The sequence below is a fragment of the Adelges cooleyi genome, unplaced genomic scaffold (assembly GCF_023614345.1).
Source record: "Adelges cooleyi isolate 19-005CV unplaced genomic scaffold, UGA_ACOO_1.1 ACOO_flye_CR_arks_rails_tigmint_CR_PRNA_30, whole genome shotgun sequence".
Lineage (NCBI taxonomy): Eukaryota > Metazoa > Arthropoda > Insecta > Hemiptera > Adelgidae > Adelges > Adelges cooleyi.
In genome coordinates, this window is record NW_026095971.1 from 6,396,752 (window position 1) to 6,410,818 (window position 14,067).

A 14,067-nucleotide genomic window follows, 5' to 3' on the forward strand; every position below is an offset into this window, starting at 1 on the left:
GGATTGGAATACAAGATCGGTGGATAGGGAAGGCTGGAGGATTGGATGTGTGATGGGATGGTTTTGATGGCCGGAAAACCCAAGGAGAAGAACTTGAAATATGCATTTTAATGAACTATAAATAAAATCAATATAATGATTAAATAATAGAGTACATATGAAGTGTCGTTTAATTAAGTAATGTTTATGAAATATTTAAATTGGATTTCTGTTAATGGATTCAAATTAGCAATTTAGCCGTGGACCGAATCGTGTGTATATTCATAAATATATATAATATATTGATAAATGTGTGATAACCGGTATATTATTTTCTCAACACACGATTAGGTATTTTATTTTATATATTATTTATATCGTGAACTACGTTGAAGTAGTACGAGTGAGGAATTATAATATAATATATTAATATTATTTACTGCCCGCATAAAAATGTAAAAGGTTTATGCAGATTTAAGTGTGTTGTTAAAGTATACTGACCAGCGCAAAATCCTAGTGACGCCATCGCTCGACAGTCGACTAGTATTGCCAGTGTTGTACTGTTGTTTGTGTTATTTCGTAGAATATATTTTAAATACTCCAAAAATAATAAGGATCTCAATTGAACACATCAGGAGCTTTTAAAATGTTATTTCAAACATAATTTGTATCCTAATAATAATATTCATAATATGAAATCTTTATTATTAATTAACATTCTGCAATTTTAATGATTTTCGTTTTCCAGTTGCCTCCTTTTAGAATCTTTATAATACAAAATTATAGCGCAAAAGCCGTGGCATTAACATTCAGAGTTGCATGCCACAAACAAATGTTTTGATCTATTTAATTGATGGTTTGCGTTAAATTGGATTTACATATATAATTATATTTTATTTGCGACGAACACTTTAGCCTGGCTTTTAGTAGGCAAGTTTCTGTTTAGTAAACCACGAGGATAATTTATCAAGTGAATTTTTTCACAATAGATTTTATTGATATACCTCCATAGAGCAGTAGAACCTATGGTCTGTTGCCGTGGCATATCTTGTATTGTGCTCGATGGAGTGGTATCAGACGAGATTTATGTTTTTCGGATGTACCGCATAGAACGTCGGTGGCATATAGTCGTTTACCGAGCCAATAAATTACAATAATCATCGTAGTAATACACCGCGTGCAGTATGGACTATGATTGCCCAATCATACTGTGTGTGTGTGCGTTTTCTTTTGCATACTATGTATCTAGCAAACCGTCTCGGGGACGCCCACAGGCCCACGCGGGTTTATGCTCTAACTTGCGTGTGTAGTATGCATGCAGTCGCCGCACTAATATGATAATTCGGGGTTTTGGTCTTTATAAAGTTATTATTAAGTCGGAATGGTCGCACAGGAATGGACGAGGGTTCTTCCGTCCTAATTGGTCCAAAAATTATACTCATTTATTCTTAAGATTATCTTTTCTTTCGTTTTGTTTTTAACAATAGGTATTGCCGAGGTTGAGTTAATGCTATGATTTCGTTATTAGAACAGTACAAAAATTGTTGTTTTTCGGTCGCCTAGATTTTCCGCGGCGATAACCGAGTTACGGTTACTGTTAAAATCGTAATCCTAACAATTATGTATCTTATAATATTATATATTATTTTATAGTTACTGATATCCCGTTGTTCTTTCACGCAGTTTCCGCAGTTTCAATAATTATAACTTGCATTTCGTTTATTTCGTCGAAAACAGTTGTTTTTATTCACATTCATTGATACTCGGATTATGGTGCACGGTAAATGTTATAGCGAAATTTCTCACGATTATATATTAATTTAAAACGCCATTTGTTCTTTTTTTCCGAAGACAACAATAAAATATTTAACGAATTGACATAATATTATTTTTTTCATTAACTTACACAAATGGGGTCAGTCACCTTATTCTTCTTCCTTATATACTTCTTTGTCCGTCTCTATCAACTAGTGTTTGTATTTTTATGTCTTTAGTTGTCAGACGACGATCAAAGTCCCTTCCCTGGACCACTTAATTAGACTATCTAGTCACAATTAAGCAATTATTTCAACACGTAAGGACGAGCAGTGCGTAGAAGGGAAACATGTAAAAGAGTGTAATTCAATTAAAGAGTAAAAATAATAGAAACATAACAGAGGGCAACAAAAAAAACCAGTTGCCAAATTTTAATCACATAACTTCCTTAAAACCGAATTGATCACATTTAATTATTTTGATTAATTAATATCTTATAATATACAACAACAAAAATCTACACTATCTACTGTATATAGAGTAACTTGGGGAAAAAATTCACGTCTTAATGAAAAAACCCAATCGTCACCAAAGTTAAATCAGTTAATTTAGAAACTGACCAAACATATTCAAATATATTAAAGATTAAACTAATGCCGTATAATAATAAGTTCTAACAACTTTAATATATGACTAATGTACCTATAGGTATAATCTTAGCTGCCTGTTTATATTATATAAAAAAATATACACAACGTTTTTATTTTCCATTTAATCGTGTTAATAAATTTATTAAGGCACTTTACAAAAATTAGTGTAGTTGCTATCTCTAATAACTGTAATATATATCTATATATTTTTTTCGTTTCTACTACTTACCTCACTAAGAGCTAATAATTTTTCTATAATATTTCATTCTTTCTCATTTTCTCAAAACGTCCAATTTATCTCAGCTTAAAATCTTCCATAACATTCGTTTAAGGCTCATATTATCTCATAAATACTAATTTCGAATTATTTACATACTGCATCACCAGACTCACCACAGTGTTAAATGACTCAAATATTTAAAAACCTACTATTATCAAGTTACAAGTACTGGGTTATAATTTATTTTAATCTCAACAGGGAACAAGTACACAAGTGAATATTCCATGTTATTTTAGATAATCCTCAATTTGAAATAATTCAAAACGTTCAACTTTATGGCATAAATCTTTTGGACCTTCATTATAATTCTCCCTGCGCGTTTTGTATTCAATATTTGTACAATTATAATAAAATATTCAAATTTACATAATAGTACGTTACAACGACTAATTCCATATTATATTTCATCTGATGGATATTACCCGTTTATCCGGTACGATGAAATAAAATAAACAATAATAATGTAGGTAATATTATATTTAGCGACAGCTAACAAGTCTGTGTTCAGGATAAGTCTATTGTGATACATTTGAGTGTCTTCGTGCGCACGCACATAAACGATAACCTACCATGCTAGTATGTGTAAATTAGAGTTTACTAATTATTTTAAATGTATTACTTGTACAGAATATTGTAAAAAGCTATCGTAGGAATAATTATTATTAGAAAATAATTATTCTATTCCAATCGAATGTTTGCTTTTGATTGCAACGCGCGATGCTCTTTTTTTGTCATTTTCCATTTTCAATGCGATACGGAATCGAACGCGTGCCGTTGACGAATTATATAGAGAAGAGAGAAAGTGACGACTGATATAGAATGAGATGTGTCCGAATGTCACAGCACTATTAATAATAATAATAATAATTATTATTATTGTTGTTTGCATGTGTTGTGTGTTTGTCGTAGAAACGCGTAAATCGCGAAGAATTTTTTTTTCATTTTATTGTCTTCAGATGTTTGTGTATATACATTATACATGTACCGAGGTGAAATTTATTTCCATTCTATTTGTATTGTATAAGCGTGCAGATTCTTCATAATGACTATAATATCCCCTCACATACGATCGACAGTTATTTTATGTTATTATTACTATTTTTTTCATACGACTCAATATTAATCGAAAAAAGTGTATGTCGCAGCCAAGAAGAAAGTAATATTAGCGCACAAGACATTCACAGACGACTAATATATTATTTAGTACTTTGAAAATGTATGTAGCTAGAATATATGTATCTTATGAACTTTTCTTATGCGAGAAATGCCTAGTGTAAATGTTTCCTAAATTTGGTTTTACACCCCACATCGCGGATACAACTATACGCATATGCGTTGTAATTTATATTAATAAGAAAATAATATTATCGCTTATGAAACCAATACGCTTTAAGTCACCCGCCCGTATAAATTATTCTACCAACTATAAATTAACGACTGAGTGATTCCACTTTTTTTGGTTACCTGAGTTAGACAATTTCTCTACGAGCCGTCATCACTTTAACCGTAGTCATTTTTCACTACCAAAATAGCGACAAGTCTCGTAAAAAGTGTACATAATAAGTTATATGTAACAAAAATAAAGCTTAAAATAATTAGTTGTCACAATTATTTATAGTAGCAGTATTCGACAACGGGACCCTTAATATTATACTTTATCACAATACATTTTTCTAAACAATGGTTTACACCGCAGTTATAATATAAAATATTTCCCTACAAACACATACTGATGAAAGACTAACTACTATATATCTGTAAACCATATTCTTCAAAATGTCTTATAAACTCAGATACTGTGTTAACAAATGGATGTTAGGCGATACGGTTGATAACTGGTAAGTTAATAATGGTGGTTTTTGAATATTTTTGATTTTCAGATGTGTATATTTAACTCTTGTTTTATATAATAGTATTTTTTATTTTGTGCGTCTGTATAATATAGTATTATACATTCTCTTCGTGTTTGAAAACAATCATTTAGTAATTGAATATTTTATAACATTCGTCCTTGGTGGGTTTATAATTCCTGCCAAAAGAACTTTGTACCGCCGTCGTTGTGGAGGCGGCGACGGTGGTTGTTGGGTGGCCGTCTATGTGATTATAGGGTTAAAATAAAATTATCCATTTTTGGTCGCATGCAAATTGTTATACATGAAAATCTAGATAATCAAATAACGGCGTGCGTTTTAATACTATTATAATGATAACGCACACGCGAGTGCATAGGCAAATGCAGTTTACAGGGTGATCCATTTAACGCATGACAACTCATTTTCTGAGGAAATAATTACAATTTTATAGTTTCGTTTATGGTACTGTACAATATAATAAAATTACCAATTATTTACCTTTTTAGTATTTTCAAGAGTGCTATCAAATTTTGAAACTCAAATAGAAACGTAATATGTTATTAACTTTCTAAAATGAGAATAATTTCTTAAACAATTTTACTGGTCGATAACCAGTATTGAATAATTAATTTTAAAACTATTAGTGTTCCGAATTTAGGACGGGTGGTGGAGTGCGGTTGAGTGAAGCGTGCAGATAAAAATAATACATAACTTCACCCGTCCTCCCGTCCTAAACTTTAATAACTTTAAAAGTAGTTGTTCAAAATTGATTATCGACCGCTCGGAATTTCTAGAAAACTACCGTTACTTTAAAAATCGAATTAAATAGATCCGTTTACATTTCAGTTTCAAAAGCTTATATCGCTCTGGAAAATACTAAAAAACAGCGCAATTTTTGTAATTTCATTAATATTACAAATAATAAAACGAATAACGTTTACAAAAAGAATAACTATAAAATTGTAATTATTTTCCAAAAAAAACGAGTGTCTCGTGTTAACTGGATCACCCGGTATACCGTATACAGTAATAATTCCAAGTGGTTTTCGGGGGGAAAGTTATAAAATTATCAGAGAAACCACTTTGGCGGCTCTGTTGCATTTGGCAGCGGCAGAGGCGGTATTATTTTGGCTGTGGACCGTCTGTGTATAATAATATAATTACAACTTGCGGTGCAGAGACTGCAGATGCACAACAACGACTGCATGATCACACACACACACACACAAATATACATATACATGTGTTGACTTATACAGAGATATTCGAATTATTCCGGGAGATTAATTTCAGCGTATGCGAGAGCGAAGCCGCCGCCGTATAATAATTACACGGAGACCGCAGAAGATACAAAAATGATACACCGTGTGTCTGTTCACTATTATTGTTGGTCCGAACAAGACAAAAAAACGTTTAACAAACTCTATATACGGTATGATATGTGTTATTTTGTATATATTTTACTATTGCGGAAATCGGTTAGGAAGAAAAAAAAAATAATCTCATTGTCCGACCACACAACAAGATGGGACTAATTATAATGCGATAACGAAAAAAAAACACGTATGGGACCGTTTTCCATTATGGATATAATACCAATAGTAATACTATTATAATGCACATAGCTTCGTCGTAATACACATAGTATTTTTACGCGGTGGAAGAAAAGAAAAAAACAATTTCGAATTTATGAAAATGTAAAAATAGAGATTATGCCGAGAATTTTGGCATGCTGGTCCATCGGAATCTTCATGCCGAGTTAATTTAAAGTTTTGGATACACTGTGGGCGGGCTGGTAAAAATTTATGTTTGCCTGTAACAATAATTATAACCTTAGTTATAACTGTAACACTGCAGACATTACCTTGAAATAACAATGTGAAACGGAAATTGCAATTATCGTCTGTAACGTGTAAAATGCCATCATTTATTAAAAATGAATGAGTGAGTGGAAAAAAGGATAAAATTCCAAAAATAAACTGAGATAGCCATTTTGTAGCTGAAAGGCAGACTCATATCGTGAGCGTATTATTCCATTGAAACATCATTTATAAACTGTATAGGAAACAAATAGGTTCCTTTAATTTTATGAAAGTTGAGCGTTGAGGAATATTATCCCTCTTCCACTCAGCTGTTTAAATATATCCGCGATTTATAATCAATTAATTGTGTGTAAATAAACACAAAAAAAGAAAATATCGCATAGAAGCTAAATTGCCTTTAGTGTCCGAGGGGAACGAAATTCATGGTTTGGCGTTAACATGTATAGATTAGGATATATTTATACCAAGATTATTTTTTTTTCCGGATACTAGGACGTGACTGAGTCAATGGTCAATACTCGAGTGTGGTTAGACAATGTAAAGTTAAATCACTGTCGTTTCACCCTAGCCACTCGAACGGGCATCGCGTGCAATTGTGCCGCGCCAACGTGTTTAAAATACAAAGAATTGGAGGATGTAAAAACGACGTTTAGCCGTTTGTTGACACCGACTTTAGATAACGCATTAATGTGAAGGCGTTTCGGATCGTTTAAGTTGTTGCGGTTCGGCTAGCTTTATCCGCAATACACAGGAAGAGGTGGTTGACGGTTGTGTTATGTCAGTTGTCGTCTCCTACACCGGTCGAGTATTAAAATAATAATAACAATGACAATATGGTCGTGGCGTTCGTAACATTATAAATTTGTCGGACGGTCCGGCGATTAATTATTGAGTATAGCGGTATCACCCGTTTGCGAGGTGCTGGTAATAGTGGCGGGGAGAGAGCTAGGAGGGTATTAACAATATGTTTATTTATTTTAACCGCAGTCTAGGGTGACGAACCGGGTTACACGACATGATAGAGGAAATACCAACGCGGTGCAATACAGCTCGTGTGTGGGTATGGTTGCTTCGGTACATACCAGTATAGGTACCGTAAGCCAGTGGCGGATTGATACGGTGTGCCAAGAATATGGATGCGTGTGCCGGACCGCAGGCTGTAAGTTCAGCGACCAGTCGTGAGAAAAACGCACACTGGCCTACGCTCACCCGTTTATTATTAAATATATAATTTTATATGTTATAATATAAATCGCGGTGGTGGACGTTAGCCAGCGACCGATTTGATTATTATCCCGCCCGTCGGTGTAATAATAATAATAATAATAAAAAAATTCAATTGTTCGACCGAAAAAAAAAAACAATATGATGAGAAACGCGACGGAAAAAGACGACCGCAAAAGATATTCGCATCGTATCCAAAGGTGGCGGTTGTTGTATATATTGGTCGATGCGAAGACCGCAACACTCCACTATAATATGATGCTGTGCACCGCGTACGGTATCCACAATCATCGGTAACCGTACATAGAATCTTACAGTAAAGGAATATATTTGGAAATCCAACGCGTTTGAAACGGTAACACACTCATGTGAGTCATTGTTACGCCGATTATGATCGTTTTGTTTGAAAAACAGAAATCCCAAGTGCAGATGCTGCGCTGTAATGGTTGTCAGTATAGCGACCATATTTGCCAGAGTTGAGCTTCCACGTTTTATTTTCATCCGAACGCAGTGTAGCACCTGTCTTATTGTCAAAAGGAGTAGTGCTTGTTTTATAATTCAGGGTCCCATAACGTTCTACGTGCAGGCGATGGTCTAGTTTAGTAAGTACGGTAAAGTGTTTAAAAACCGACAGTCCAACCTTGATAAGTAGGCAAAATATTTAATGTATCATGTCAGAGAAGTTACTGCTTATTGTAAGTTGACAAGCTGCAATGATTGCTCGGTAGCGAAATCGTTTGTTTTTTTTACAAGTCTCGAATATCAATTTATTGTTTAATAAAACAAGTAATTTTCGTCAGAATTGAATTGAAACAAACTAAGTATTCGAAGATAATATAGTGTGAGGAAATTCACTATAGCGTCGATTCTAGCTCGCAACGAAGTTTTGACGCTATATATATTACTATTAATATTTCGTGTCATTAATCATTTGGACGTATTTTCATTAAAACTGTGGAATTTTCGTCTAAAATAATTTTGTAGAATAATTGAAGTAAAATATATACTCGGATGTGTACAGTATTTAATGAATGCGATTTGGCTCCGTTTCTTATCAACCGAAATGATCTCTGGTTTCATTTATACGCACACGCCTATATTGTGTTTAATGGTTATAATATAATATTATAATCAATATCTATGCGGTTCAAATATGTTACAGTGTGTATCTAAAATTATAATTATTTTAAATACATACTTTTATATTACTAGTTTGGTATATTTTCAATTCCACGTGTACGGTTAGGAAATAACCATTGACAACGCATCCTAGTAGAAGATTCGTTGTTACCGATATTTATAAGATATAAAATATGTCTGGTCATTAGTAGCCCGGTGTGGAACTAGTATAACGGTATGCAACGAATATTTTTTCAATTTACCATTTGAGACTAATACTCCTAGTTAAACATATCCTAAGCACACATACACATTTTAACGGTTGTTTTATTCATATCAAAAGCATTCCTCTTTTCTACATAATTTCATTAAACAAATAACGTTTACTATATTGGTTGGTTTATCTACAGTGCACAAGTTAATAGACCGTTTGCTTATTATTTATTATGTTACCCATAAAAATTGCAATTTATTTGTGTGACATATCGTACTGACTGTTCCCACGTCTTATGACGTATCCCACTCATGCCGTATCGGGTCGTAATGTATTCTAAAATCGAGTTGATTGGACGCTAGGTCAGATCGGGATTCTGCTTTTTAAATAGGCGTATATGGTTTTTTTTATAAAAAAAACTCGACTAATTACATAAGAACAAAGTAGTCCAAACGGCTTTTCTCGCGCCTACGTTTTCAAGCGTTTAATCATTTAGCTGAGAACATTCATAAATAACAGCGTCGGAATAGCATTACAAGACCGCCTAACACCGTGTATGTTATACATGTAGTATTCAAAATTAAATACACACAACTGCATTCGTATGCAAATGCCTTGCGACAACCGAACCGTAAACCATTAGACATTTTTGTGTTTTTCGGAAAATACCGTTTGTCTAGGATCGTGTTTTCGCGTTAAACTGTTTGCGCTTTTCTATTACAACATATTATAATTATTATACGTATATACTTTCTCAAAATATCAGAGTACATTATTTATAACTATTTAAAAAAAAAACAAATAGACGGCGTCTAAAAATAAATTAATGTTTATTTAATTTGTTTTTGCTTTACACTCTCGCAGAGACGTTTCATTTCCGCTCGAGTACTTCGATTTGTCTCGCGATAATCATTTTAATCCGTTTTACACACGTTTCGTCGATGAAGTAACGTTCTTCGGTTCGACAGAATCGTTGTGAACGCATCTGCTAATATTCATCAGATTGATTAATTGATATTGTTGTATTGCCACCGATGATGCGGTTACAATATAATATTTTTTACAACCATCAGTGCGATCACCTCTACGCCTATATTATTCTACTACTATACCTATACCTACTATACTATACCTCTGCGTTTTATTCTATTATACAGAAAAATCCGACACTCAAACAGTCCTCATGTGGCTTAGAGTGTTGGATAGTACTCGTATTACCGCATTCTAATAGTGTTCGCGGAATAAAAGTATAGTTGGATCAATTGTAATCATAATGGTTTAGTTATTCCAACTATAAATTGTATTGCACCCCTATTGACTATATGGTTTTTCCGTGTGGTCAACTTGTTATTTGTTTATATGTATTAACATTAAATATATATGTTCAATGTTCATACATCGATGTATGTATACATTTATAAATAATTTCAATAACTCTTGGCTTCAAAGAATGCAGTTAAATGTTTTAAAGAGCTTTAGTCTCTTGACCGATTAACTAAAAAATCTTAGTCTAGGCAGACATGATTTGACCGTATAACTTCTCATTAATGGATGGGAGTCGATATTATTTTATACGATCTACGAGAGACTTTAACGCGTGATCGTAAACCGACTTTATTTACTCATACTAGCATATTATGCATGATGACCTATTGACGGGAAATTTAATATGGTCATTCGTTGTGCTATGTGTAGAAGCGAGGGTGGTTGGTAACTTCTATGAGCCGTGAACTTTTGTGCTAGATGTTGTGATTTGCGAGTATTGTCGAGATGTCATTGAGGCAAACCGGGATTCGGTTGGGCTCGAATATAATTTGTTTTCTTTCCATAAACGCGTACCACATCATTACAACTTTGTTGGTAATTGACCCTTTTTTTTCCAACGAGATTAATATATGTACCGTAGTATTATATTTTCGGCTGTGTAAGAATAACAACGGAAAACGACGTTTTTTATTCCCGCAGCCGTTGTTTTCAAGTACAAAATGGCGAGGTGGCACGACAATAATCAAGTACACGGTGGCAGCTGTACCATCACAGAACAATTTCTTTTGTTTATATTATACATTATTATTATTATTATTTTTATTATTAGGTATATGGAATCTAAGTCTTCGCCGAGTTTTAGTTACCATTAGTATATATTTTATAACTACATCTTTCTCGTCGCTTATAAATATATAATATCCGTATTATATGTCTGGTGTACAGGCGCAGATACTTTTATAGCCTTTTTCCCTCTTATATTATAATATTATACTTATTAAACCAGGGACGCTGTTGCTGTTTTGCTTTGCTATTGTCTTTCCGTTTATAGTAAACAGTGTAAATATAAACATACGCATATTACATGGTCGTTAAGCAAATAATGTTTGAACTGCGAGGCGATCCCCAGAGGTACCACGGGTCAATGATGATGTTCTTCGGCCGTAACGAGTTTGGGTTGAACGCGACAAAAGATAATAACACGTAATGGACCTAGAGGCCTGTTAATATACTCACAGGCAGAACAGCTCATGCCTACGGTCGACGACATGCCACTATAAGACGACGGGCGTCGCTGTGCTCTCTGACCCGACCTCAAGACCACCCAAGCAATAATAATTTAAACAATTATTACTTATTAGTAGGTATTGCCTATATTATTGTTAATGCAGCAACTCAGTTGTGCACTTCTGAGCACTTGTACATATATAAATTATATATTTTTTTTGTATATATAACGGTAGTTATTGATAGTGTTTAGCGGTCTTTGATATATCGGTTTGAATGACTAAAAGGTTGGGGCTTTAAACAACTAAACGGCTAAACAAAATTAACGACGTCCAACCGTACCTCTCACCGGGATCGACTACAAACGCTTATTGACATTATATTATGTACATATTATTATAATAATATATTTTATTATTGTAATGTGACACTGTCTAAATGTAGGTAAGGAATATGCGGCGCTTACGGAAAAATTTGGAACGTGTTTTGGAACTGTATAAACGCCTTCGCGGTTAAAGGAATATGTAACATTATTGTCGATTCGTTGTTCACTTAAAAAAATACATTTATTATAAAAAAATGTATGTATACACTGTTGAAATGTGACAGGCGAACGAGAGAAATGTAACTCCTCTGACAGGCAGCTTGCTCTCTCGTCGGCGTATGACCATTGAATTACAATACTATAACAACAATTATATTATTGTAATACATTTTTTTACTGCACTTGTCTCTCCATGTAAATCCCACCGATGGATCGACGGTCCAAACGCTTTTTAGACTATATATGTTATATGCGTGTATTTCTTTTTATTATCCAGTTCGACTTGAAAAATAATTTGTTAATCTTTCAATTCGAATACCGTTACAATATATATATGTTATAATGATCAACCGAATTGTATATTTATCTATAATATGTATATGTATAAGAAAATATATATCATATAGGTGTGATTAAATTGTTCACACTATTTTCGAGCACAAATATATGTGAGTATATATTATTAGTATGAACTGTATATTTTATAGTGTATATTGATGTGGTAATAAAAAGTCAGGGAGAGAAAACCGGGTGTATAATTATAGTTTTCACTTGCATAAATCATATGCATACTACGGATGGGTATACTGTATAAGTATAGGTACCGCAAAATGTTATATTACTATCAATACATATTAATGTGGTTTATTATATATTATGTATAGCCAACGCTATTGAAGCGTGAACTTTGTATGTGTGTAACCCAATAAATTATCTGAACGCAGTGATAACCGAACGTATTAAGATTTATATCTGCTAAAAAACATAAAACTATGCGTTGATATACTTGTATGTGACTCGTGAGTGTCTTCTTCCGTATATTATACATTTTCCGGTCTCTCGAGGCTTTGAATTTGTTGCGCTTGTGCGCCAATTAAAACATGAAATTTGTCGTTTTCCAACATGTTTTCTCTTTGCGTTAGACATGCTCCGAAAAAATACCGCTCGTTCCAATTTCTAAAATACTTCCTAGACGCAAGTGAACTGTGAATCGATTTAAGCGCATAACAATAATGCAAACACTAATCACAAAAGCTTATAGCAAGGCGACTTAATCCCTTTTATATACAGTTTGCAAGGGACAGGTTAATACGAAAATGGAACCAATCTACTTGTCCATGGCAACCCTACTTAACCTTCTCAAACTGTCAATTTTAAACCGACCCCATTTCCTTAATCACACAGTATTCCCAAAACGCTTTAATCGGGTTTAGGGGGGGGGGGGGTCGAAGCATCAGTGAAATTTATATAATATTACTGGCATGTGTAAGCCGCCTTTTTACTCATATATTGCAGTAATAATTCCTCGAACGGACTATATTATTATTTTGTATATACGTTTATATACGCGGCGAGCGCACAAACTATGCCAACTGGGTATATATGTATATGTATATTAATAGACTTACACATAATATATAATATAAAGAAAAAGTAATAAATGGAAATTAATTCCATTCATTGTGCCGCGAGTATTATAAACATGTCGATTCTGCACGAACAGCTTAGAGATATACCTACACCGGTGTATATAATAATATTTATACACACAGTAGGTACAAGGGATGCATTTGTGATAGGCAAACAAACAAAAAATTACTATTCATTGTAGGTAAAAGCGCATGGACTTTGTACATCGGCGAGCGCCACGCTGTACACTTTATATTGTGATACAAATATATAATATATTGGAAGTGTATGTTTATTATATACCTATATTTGTATACTAATATAATATTATACAAATGTATGCGAGCGTTTTAATAGGTACTTAATGTGGTAATAAATACTAGTCATAAAATCAGATTGAAAGTTTGTCTTACCAACCAAACCAAATCAACAAAAACAGCTAATGGACATTGTAGTCGATGCTAAAATAAAGATGAAAACAAATAAAAGTGTATTATGTTCATAATTGTGCGTCGTTGCTATTTATTGCCAATTTCCGGCAGAGTGCTTGATGTTTGTTCGTCGAAAAATCGTTATTACTAAGTAGTTACCATATTATAGGATCTGAAAAGGCTAGTAGTTACGCACAGCATTGGCGTAATTAAATTTTAAAAGTCAATTAATGTCTTCTTGGAGCTGATTCGTCTTGGTTTATTTTTATGGTGTACATATATTTCTCGAATC

The 14,067-nt window shown here is 33.4% G+C and overlaps 1 protein-coding gene across 1 annotated transcript in view; it reads left to right on the forward strand.

Annotated features, from left to right (window-relative positions):
• Positions 1–14,067, forward strand: part of LOC126837936 (autophagy-related protein 16-1) — a 118,851-nt gene that overhangs the window by 88,400 nt on the left and 16,384 nt on the right. The gene's annotated exons all lie outside the window — the stretch shown is intronic.